Raw genomic sequence first — 10,468 nt, 5'->3', positions numbered from 1 at the left:
TCCTGGTTTTACCATGAGCTTAGCTGTATGAACTTAAGCATATCTCTTGAAGACTCTGGGATTTCACTTCCTCATCTGTCAGATGAGGGAGTTGGAATAGATGATCTACATGGTCCCTTCCACTTCCAGCATCCTAGTATATGGACTGGACCTGAGATTTCATAGGTATAGTGATCTCCCAGATGAGGAAATTGCTCTGCAACTGCAAATTAGAGTCTTCTAGGTAGCATTAATGTATCACTTCAAAATTTACAAAACACTATAAATATCTCATTTAAGACTCACAACAATCTTGGGAGGTAAGTACTCTTATTTTCCCCATATTGTGGATGAGGAAATTGAGGCAGACAGGTTAAGTGACTTCCCTGGAATCACAAAGCTAGGAAGTATCTGAAGCTAGATTTGAGCCCATATCTCATGAGTCTAGGTTTAGTACTCTACATTACATTACCTAGGTGCCCTTTCTTAAGTCTAGATAACCAATAAGGCAATAAAACAAACCCTGACTTGCAGCATTTGCTGATTTCCAAGGTGCAAAGAATCATACTGAAAATTTAACAATCAACTTTCATGAAATGGTTCATGTTAGCTCTGGTGTACCCTTGGCTCCAAGTTTATCAGTCCTTTTAAAGCTGTGGAGCCTAGAACTGAACATAGTACTCTACTTATAGCCCTACCAGGCCAATATACAGTGGGGCTGTCAACTCCTTTTTTTTTAAAGGCAATGCCTCTCTTAATGGAGCCTAAGGTTGTACTAAGTTTTTCTGACTGTCTCCTTCACATTGGTGACTCTTAGGGAACTTGAATCCATTAAAATCTCCAGATCTTTCTCAAAGTATTGCTTAGCCATACCCTCATCTTGCACTTGAAAGGCTGAAATTTTTAAATCAAAGTACAGTTACTCCTTCCAAAACATGAGGGTTAAGGGTATCTGCATCAGGAAGGCAATTGTTGTTGTTGTGTTTGTCCTGAATTCTCCATGAGGACCATGACATCAAGATGATGACATGACTTACAGTTGACTTTGATTTGAGTGAGAGAGGGCTGTGCAAGGTCATCAACCTCACTTTCTTCTCCTGAGCCATCTTAGTCCAATGGCCTGATATTCATCAGGATGACTGGAGATGGCTCAGATTGCAATGTGAGACCCTGGTCCTTTCAGGTTAAGGTCTTATCACATTCTCACTTTGAGTGAGATACACCAATTCAATGAATAGGCTTCAAGTAGTTACTCAAGGGATGGCCCCTTTAATAAAAAAAACAAAAAACAAAAAACAAACAAACTGAGAGGGGATGACCCTCAGGGTTCCTGGGTGAAACCGCAACAGTTACTATTTAGTAATTACATTCACTCTGTGCTAGATGGGTGGGGATTATCACCAAGGCAATATTCACAGCACCAATGGCAACTATGAATATGCTGGCATAGTTCTGAATCACAAAGTATAACAGTATAACTTCTCCATATAGAAGGCAGAAGAAAAACATTTATTCAAACATCAGAAAGCTGAATCCCAACACCAGAAAGCCAAATTCATCATAGCAACAAAGAAATCTGTCATAGACATCAACCAAGGAGTCTATACACATTACCAAGTCTTCCCACAAACACTTATAGTCCTAGCTGCCTGCTTCCTTTGTCTTCCCTACCTCTGACTAGTCTGACCAACTTCCTCTCAGCTCTGCCTCTTCCTGTTCCACCCTTTCTGCTCCAACCCTTCCTATTCTACCCATTCAGCAAGCTCCTTCCACCATGTGACTCAAACTCATGTAACTTAGACTTCCATGACTTAAACAGGTCACATAGGCCTATTAATGAATGGGGAAAGATCTTCTCATTCCATTAGAAGCACATTAATTCCATTAAAAATACATTAACAATACATGTTAATACAAGATCTTTCATATCTATTATACAGCTCAATGGGGCAACTGGTATCAACAGAACTTTACAACAATATAACAGGGATAACACAAGATAAGCCCATAAAACAATATCTCAGGCTAGGGCTCAAGCATAAGTATTTCATCATCCCCCCCTCAAATGAATGGGGCCTAAAAATCTTGGGTTAAGGGGTGAAGGTCTCTTCTTCCACAACTACTTCCTGCTCAAATTGCATGCCAGTGCCCCAAGAGGTCCCATTCAAGAGGTTATTTCTTTAGCCGATTCAGAGCTTGGTCAATGCCAGGTACAAGGGTAACATATCAGTCATGGATAGAGGGTAACATCTGGTTTAAGAAATTAGGCATCTGCAGGTGGAGGGTATTAAGACTTCAGAAAGCAAATCTGACAAAGAAGGTAAACAGACAAAAAGCCAAAAAGAAACAAGGAGATAATAACCAGAAGCAGGGTAGATATAGGGTCAGCCATGCTTCTGGAGTTCATGAGCCTACTATCATAGCCTCATTTATGGTTATTGACTGTTTCTTTTCTTGTCAATCTATTCTGACTTTGAATCCCCTGGCTATTTACACTTCTCTCTTGAGGAAATTTGTCTTTTTCACTGATTTTCACCTTCCAAGTTACCAATGATTCTCCCATCCTTTGGCTGTACATACTCAAAATATCTGTGACCTTCTGCTGAAGAAAATCCTCAATTGTCTCCCTAAACACTGTGCTGCCCACCTGGTTCTCCTGTTTTTGCCTTAGTATTGGGCATGCTTCTGCCTGAGAAGCTTCCCCCTCTAGCATTGTTTCATTTTCCCCCTCTGACACTGTTACATTTTCCTCCCATGCATTCTCCTTGCAGTCCTCATCATGGCAACTAGGCTGAGTATGTCTTTTTTGTCAACCTTTTGTCAGTCTTTTGCTTCTTCTTCTGAGCTAAATGAACAGCCCTTTCTTCCACCTGAGACCTCTCAGCTTGCTCTTTCAAAAAAGAGTCCAAACACTGAGAATTCCCATGCAAATGAGATAACTCTTTTTCCATCCGAAATTTTTCCTTCAGCAGTTTGTCTCTGCATTTACATATAATATGGTAACCTGTTAATAAAATCCAGCCTTTCCTACATACCCCTGCCAGTTCTTTCCCTGGTTTTATTGTTATTCCTTGCAAATAACTTTCCAAATCTCTAGGTTCTCCCTCCTACAACCTAGGTTCCCAGTTTTCACAGGGTCTAGTGCTTTTAGTCCATTTCCTTGCTAGGGAGTAATAAGGTAAATCCGCCCAATCCTGGGATATCTGTTTCTTCCTCTAAAGTCTTTCTGCCTGGATAGGGGGTGACATCTGGTTTAAGCCATAGAGATTTTATACCCTGTGATCCTGTTCATGATGCCAAATGTTTCACCAAGGCAATATTAACAGCACCAACGGTGACTATAAATATGCTAGCGTAGTTCTGAATCCCAAAGTATAAAGATTTGCCATATAGAACGCTGAAGAAAAACATTTATTCAAACTCCAGAAAGCTGAATCCCAGCACCAGAAAGCCAAATCCATCATAGCAGCAAAGAAATCCATCACAGACATCACCCAAGAAATCTATACACATTATCAGGCCTTCCCACAAACAAACACTCACAATCCTAGCTGCCTGCTTCCTCTGTCCTTCCCAGCTCGGATTAGTCTGACCAACTTCCTCTCAGCTCTGTTCCAACTCTGCTTCTTTCTGTTCCACCCTTCCTGCTTCAACCCTTCCTGTTCTACCCATTCAGCCAGCTCCTTCCACCACAGGCTTCATGTGACTCAAATTCATGTAACTTAGGCTTCCATATGACTTAAGCAGATCACATGGGCCTATTAATGGATGAGAAAGATCTTCTCATTTCATTAAAAATACATTATTCCATAAAAAATGCATTAACAGTACAGTGCGGCACCTCTATAATCTGGAAAATTCGCATAAAATTTTTTGGCCCTCTTGTACTAGAGAAGAAATCTGAATTATTATGATATTAAAAAAAGAAAATATGTTGATGTTATACAATACTATACATATACTTTATGCATTTCTGAATTTCTAGATTTTTTCTGCATTTTTTGCTGGCCTTCCCATCACATCTGCAGCTTCTGCAAAACTCCCCCTAAATCCCCATTTAATTTCTGTTGTCAACTTGCAGTATATAGAAACCATAATGGGCAAAGGCACAATGTGGAAGGAATAATCGTATACCATTTTGCATTTAATCCTGTTGAAATTTAAATCAACCAATTGCTCAAGCCTCTGAAGACTTTTTTTTGGATCCTGTCTTAGTTATCCAGAATGTTAGCCATCTCTTCCAACTTTGTGTTACATACTAATATGATAAACTTATAATTGATCCCTTTATCCATGTCTTTGGTAATGAACCAGTAAGCAACAAAAACTATGCTATGTTGCCTTCAAATGAAAATCATAATCAGCTGACTTTATATGCCTTTAAAGCTGGCAAAGATTTTAAATATATATATGTGTGTGTATATATATGTGTGTGTGTGTGTGTGTGTGTGTGTGTGTGTATATATATGTATGTATGTATATATCATTTGATCTCTACAAAAACATGGGTAGGTGATATTATTCTCCCTCACTTTGCAGATGAGAAAACTAAGTCCCAGAGGGCTTAAATACTTTGTCCATAGTTACACAGCTAGTATATTTCTGAGAAAGGAATCAAACCCAGAATTTCCTGACTCCAAGTCTAGCACTCTGTTTCTGATATAGTCCGTAACACCTACCACCTAGCACAGAGAGTTGCTCATCCTAGGTATTTAATAAATGTGAATTGGTTGGAATTAAAATGGAAGAGTTTGTCAGATAGCTGTTTGGAAGATAGAAGAGTTCAAAAGGAGTGAAAAGGGCATCAAAAGGGAAGAATTAGAATGTCTAGAATACACAAATTGGGCAACCTTTACTCAGATGCCCTGGGTCAGCCTAGAAGACCGATTTTATTCATGGCTCTAAATCAAATCAGAGGGGACATTCACCTTTATACTGTGATAGAAAGGTCATCGTTACCTGGCAAAACACCTGGACTTGGAAATCTGGTAAAACATTTTGTTTATTGGACCAAGTCCTGGGATCCAGCCTAATTCTCCATTTTAGTCTGATTTATTCTTCTTCCAAGATCTCACAACACAATGATAGATGGCTCAAAATTGCTGATACATCATTAGGATTATTGAATTAAAAAATTCAAGGAGCTAGGAACAGTGGCACTAAGTAGGCTGAATAATTGCCAAATGGCAGAGTATCTCTATTTAAATCAAATGCTTTCCATTCAAGATGATTACTTCCTGTTTTGTTGCCAACCTGCTTTCTGAGAGGGGGAGGGAGTATGATGAGATGGAAAGAGAGCAGAGCAGAGTCTTGTGAGTCAGGAATCCTGGATTTTGCATTTGGCTCTGTCATGAACTCTCCATAGGACCTTGTGAATTCACCCCTCTGGGCCTCATTTTTCTTTACACTCTATGTTGCTTCCAAACTGACCTATTTGCTGCCCCCTCACCCACAGCATTCTATTGGTGCCTTTGCTCAGGCTATCCTCCAAGCCTGAAATACACTCCATCCTTGTCTTTTCCCCTAGAATACCTACCTTCCTTCCAAGCTTGTCTCATGCACTGCATCCTCTAAGAGGCCTTTCCTGATTGACCCCCAGCTGCTGTAGCCTCCTAATGAAATTACCTTGTATGTCCTTGGTATATAGGGCAGCTAAGTGACACAGTAGATAGAGTGATGGGTCTGAACTTAGGAAGACTCATCTTCCTGGGTTCAAATCTGGTGTAAGACACTAACTGTGTGACCTTTAGCAAGTCACTTAACATTGTTTGCCTCAGTTTCCTCATCTGTAAAATGGACTAGAGAAAGAAATGGCAGGCTACTCCACTATCTTTGCTAAGAAAATCCCCAAATGGAACATGATTGAAATGATTGAACAACAAAAATACTTGGTATACATTCTCTATACATTGTCCTTTCACGTGTCCATATTACTTCCTCTGATAAGCTTCTGGAGGGCAGGGCTGGTTTAATTTTGGTCTTTGTACCTTTAGTGCTCAACACAGTACTTGACACATAGTAGCTGACTGAAATGCAAGTTGGTAGATAGATTGATTCCTCTTCTGTAAAATAAGAAGGGTGGTTTTAAATGATCTCTTAAATTCTTTCTTTGATGCCAGCAAGGAGTCTTGGGCTCCATCCACAGGTATGTGGAACTCCAGATTGAAACAGGTTATGATCCCCTTGATCAGAACACATCTAGACTGTTGTCTTACAGCTTTGGGAACCTGATTTTAAAAAGGGACGTTATCAAATTAGAGCACGTCTTGAGAAAGGAGATTTGACACTATGGCATAAAAGGAGTGAGAAGGATCATTTGAAGAACCTGAAGAGGTTTAACTTAGAGAAGAGTAGATTTGGAGGGGACATGGTCACCATATTCTATGGGCTGTGTATGTGGAAGAAGGATTAGGAGGGATGTTTTGTTTGGCTTTAGATGACAGAATTAGAAACAATGAATGTGAATTACATAAAGGTAGATTTGGGATCCAAAGAAAGAAAAAAAAAATCTACTAACCACTAGAGCTTTTCCAAAGTAGCATGGGCTGCCCTACAAAGCAGTGAGTTTTCTCTGGGGAGATCTTTAAGCCAACCTTTGATGACTCCTTGTCAGTCTGGGCTCTAACTAGATGATCTCAGAGATCTCTTTCTATAGCAAGATTCTGGGGTGCAAAAATTCCAAGTCATTTATGATGGTAACACTTCCTCCTTGCATTTTTAAGAGAGGGAACCCTATGATTGAATTAGTATAGAAAATTTTGCAGTGAGAAACTTCTTCTACCCATGCAGTGCATTGCCTTCCTCCCTCTCCAATTTAGAGTCAAGAAAATAAATGGTTTGCCCAGTGTCTACACAACCAGTGTATTTCAAAGTCAGAAATGGGACTCAGATCTTCCTGAGCTCTTTATTCATGAGGCCATTCAGTCCCTCGGTGTTTTTCTACCATGCTAATCTTTTTGATACTGAGAACTGCAGTTTGTGAAGACTTAGAGGTATTTCTTCTTCTCTGACCTCCTCACATTCCCTCCCTTGCCACCCCATGCCCCTCCCCCCAGCCCTCCTCAGCTCCTTTTCCAGCCCCTCTCTCCCTAGCCAGCACATACATATTTGGTTATTCCAGCCTTAGGTGTCAAGGCTGTAAGACTCTTCAGTCATTCTCTTTGTGTGTTGGATTTATAGCCTGGCCCAGGTCCCTGGCCTTGGGGAGGAGGTGGGAAGGAGATAGCCGGAGTTGTGCCTGCAACAGAGTGGGCTGTGATTCTTAGAAAAAATTGGCTTTTCACTGTACTACTCCTGAGTCCCCTCCTTCCTCCTGCTAGGGAGAATTTCAGTGTAAAAGTCATTCTCTTGGGCGTCCTCACACCCCCACTCCTCTCCCTCCTACCCATCTTTCTCTAACAAGCCGTGTTTACCTCCCAGTCTTCTCCTTGTTTTTGGTCTGTTGCCACTGGGATCACTGGGGTTTGGACACATACTCTTCATGTCTCTATTTGCTTCCCAAAGAGCAAGCTAGAGAATTTCTAAGGCCCTTCCCAGCTTCTCCCCACTCTCTATTTCAGCCAGCAAGTCTCATGCATTATGGGAGTGAATTCATCTTCAATAGTTGTATTTGAATGGGAAGGAGAAACCTCAAGTGAGGTGTATTCTTTTATCTCTCAGGAGGGAAATGGGAAGGCTTTTTTGGTGATGGGACGTGAGCCAGGTACAAGAGCTAGAGAAAAGAGGCAGAGAGCCAGGAAGATAGCTAAATCAAAGAGAGAAAACTTTTAAAGAAGATTGGAATTAGAAAGAGGACCAACTTTTTGGCAGGCTAAGGGAATAGTTTCAAATTAAGAGCCAGAGAGAACAGACTTCTTAGGCAACTGGGAAACAGTCTTGGAATAACAGATTGGTCAGGGAACCAGAGAGAGGGGAGCCAATAGCAGGTATCTCCAAAACTGGACAAAATTAGATTCTCCATGTATCTAGATTGCCCAATTTCTAAATTACTTGTACCTTTGTTGTCATTCAGTCATTTCAGTTGTGTTTGACTCTTTGGACCATTTGGGGTTTTCTTGGAAAAGATGCTGGAGTAGTTGGCTATTTCCTTCTCCAGATTATTTTACATATGAGGAAACCGAGGCAAATAAGGTTAAGTGACTTGCCCAGGGTCACACAGTTAGTAATTGTCTGAGGTCAGATGTGAACTCAGGATGATGAGTCTTTCTAAGTCTAGACCCAGCACTTTATCCACCGTGCCTAGCTGCTCCACCTATACCTTTAGTATTCCTTTGAATTCCACAAATATTTATTAAGTACCTTCTAATGTAAGGCACTAGGAAAACAGGTTTTGTTTTGTTTTGTTTTTTTGGTCTGAGAATGAATGTTTTATTCTCTGCCTTTAACTCATCACCCTTTTCCTTCTGTTCAAATTGAGAACATTAGGTACATAAATAAATAACTCTAACCACTGCTTTTTAGCCCTGTGTGTGATAACCTATATATTTGCTGAGGTTTTGTATATATAACACAGAGCACCCTGGAGCCGACCACCCAAAGGTCAAGCAGATTATACTTCACCCCACCCCTAGAATTCTCCAATGTGTAGGCTGTCTTCATATAGCTCCAAACCCCACTGACAGTATTCCTCCAAATGTAGGGGATGGTCTCCTATACTCCAGTCCCATTAGCTAGTAACTATCAGACTAATTTTTATGCAGATATATTTACTTTAGAAAGCATAATCCCAAGCACAAAACTTTAAAGATGATAGTCTCTGCCCTCAATGACCTTACTACTCAACTGGATATAGTCAGGGTGAAACAATGACCTATACATAAATAAGGATGCTGTAGGATAGATGGTAATAAGGGGCAAGGGAGAGATCTGGGGAGGGGGAATGAGCAATTTGGAGACTTAAGAAATTTATTTTGCTTGACTATGCATATTTGTTACAAGCACTTTATGGATTTATTCCAATGGGGTGATGGGGATGGGAGACAAAGAAAATAGATTTCTGATAATTAAGAAAAATAGAGTCCTAGAGATAAGAAATGTTGCATGCACTGTCAGATGAGGTCACTGCATTCTTAGTTTTACTTAACTGTTTTACTTTGTTACAGGAGAACTTTCATAAAGTGGGAGTAATCTATAAATGTTTGTAATGTAAAAACAAAGCACATTAAAAATAACAAAAAAAGAAAAGCGGTTTGGGAAAATTTGAGGAGAGAGTGACTACTTTCAGCTGGAAAGATCAGGGGAGGCTTTATGTAGGAGATGGCATCTTCTCTGGGGCTAAAAGAAAAAAAATACAACAGGCCCAAAGAAGAAAAGGTAAGGAGAAGGGAGAGATGACAGGAATGCATAGTAGCAGAAGAGGGTACGAGGAAACTGGGATAATGCCATTTACACTGTTCCTATGACCAAGGGTTTACAGGCCCATCAGTCTTCGGGGTTTTTGATATATCTTTCCCTTTTTGACATATCAGACATCCCTTAGAACACTGATGTCATTTTGTTCCAAACCCAACTCATGTTCCCAATCCAACCCAACCTCATGGTCTTCAGAAAAGATGGAGGAGTTCTCAGCTTTTATAAGAGCACTGAGGCTAACAATACAGTTAAAATGGATAGATTTGATTTCAGTCAATAGAAAATGTAAAACACAAAGAGCTCAAAAAGCCTGTAAATAGGACACACAACTCTTCTTTCTTCTCAGTTGTACCTCCATTTCCCCCAGGTATTAGTTTGTCATTGAGACCTTTTGTCTCCTAAAGGTAAAAGCCCTTGGGGTCTGGAAAGCCCTTGAAACTTAGCGTCTTCTCTTCCTGGTAACTTTCATCTCCTTTAGGGAGCTGTACAGATTTATCGTACTTTTCTGTGGCTGAGATTCCCCTCAAGAGGAAAGACTTGCTATTGCCAGAGGGTTAATCCTTTCTCCTATGGTGAACCCTACATATCTCAGGTATCTATAAAGTTCTCCAGACATATAGTTCTACCCTGTGGTTAGTGGATCTCTAAAAATGTAAAGTTCTTGGGTTCAATTAAAAAAAAAAACAAAAAAACTTTTATTAAGAACTTACCATGTACAAAGCACTATGTATGGAGAGAATAAGAGAAGCAAATCAGACAATGCCAGATGTGAGAGCAACTTTGGGACCTAGGTGGAATTGAGTCAAGGAACTGCAAAGACAGAGTCATGGAAGAGCAAACTCAGCAAACTTGCCCTCTTTAGCACAGTGAATTATGGTCTTAGGGAAAGGGATTAACTTACTATGGACCCTTTCATGGAGGCTTCAACCAGAGGGTAGTTTTATAAGTCTGGAGGACTGGGAGACTCCAAGTGCTTCCCTCTTGGGGAGCTCACATTGACCCTGTTAGAATAACGCTTGAGGAAATAAAAAGAGAGAAAAGAAGAATTATTTTGCTGCTTATGAACCCCGTTTTGAGTCTTTTGTGTTTTGTGATTTTGTCAGACTAAGAAAAAACCCTGTCCTACATTCACTGAATT

Source organism: Notamacropus eugenii, chromosome 1 (genome assembly GCF_028372415.1).
Source record: "Notamacropus eugenii isolate mMacEug1 chromosome 1, mMacEug1.pri_v2, whole genome shotgun sequence".
NCBI lineage: Eukaryota > Metazoa > Chordata > Mammalia > Diprotodontia > Macropodidae > Notamacropus > Notamacropus eugenii.
The sequence above is the reverse complement of the archived record's forward strand: the minus strand, read 5'-3'. Positions refer to the sequence as shown.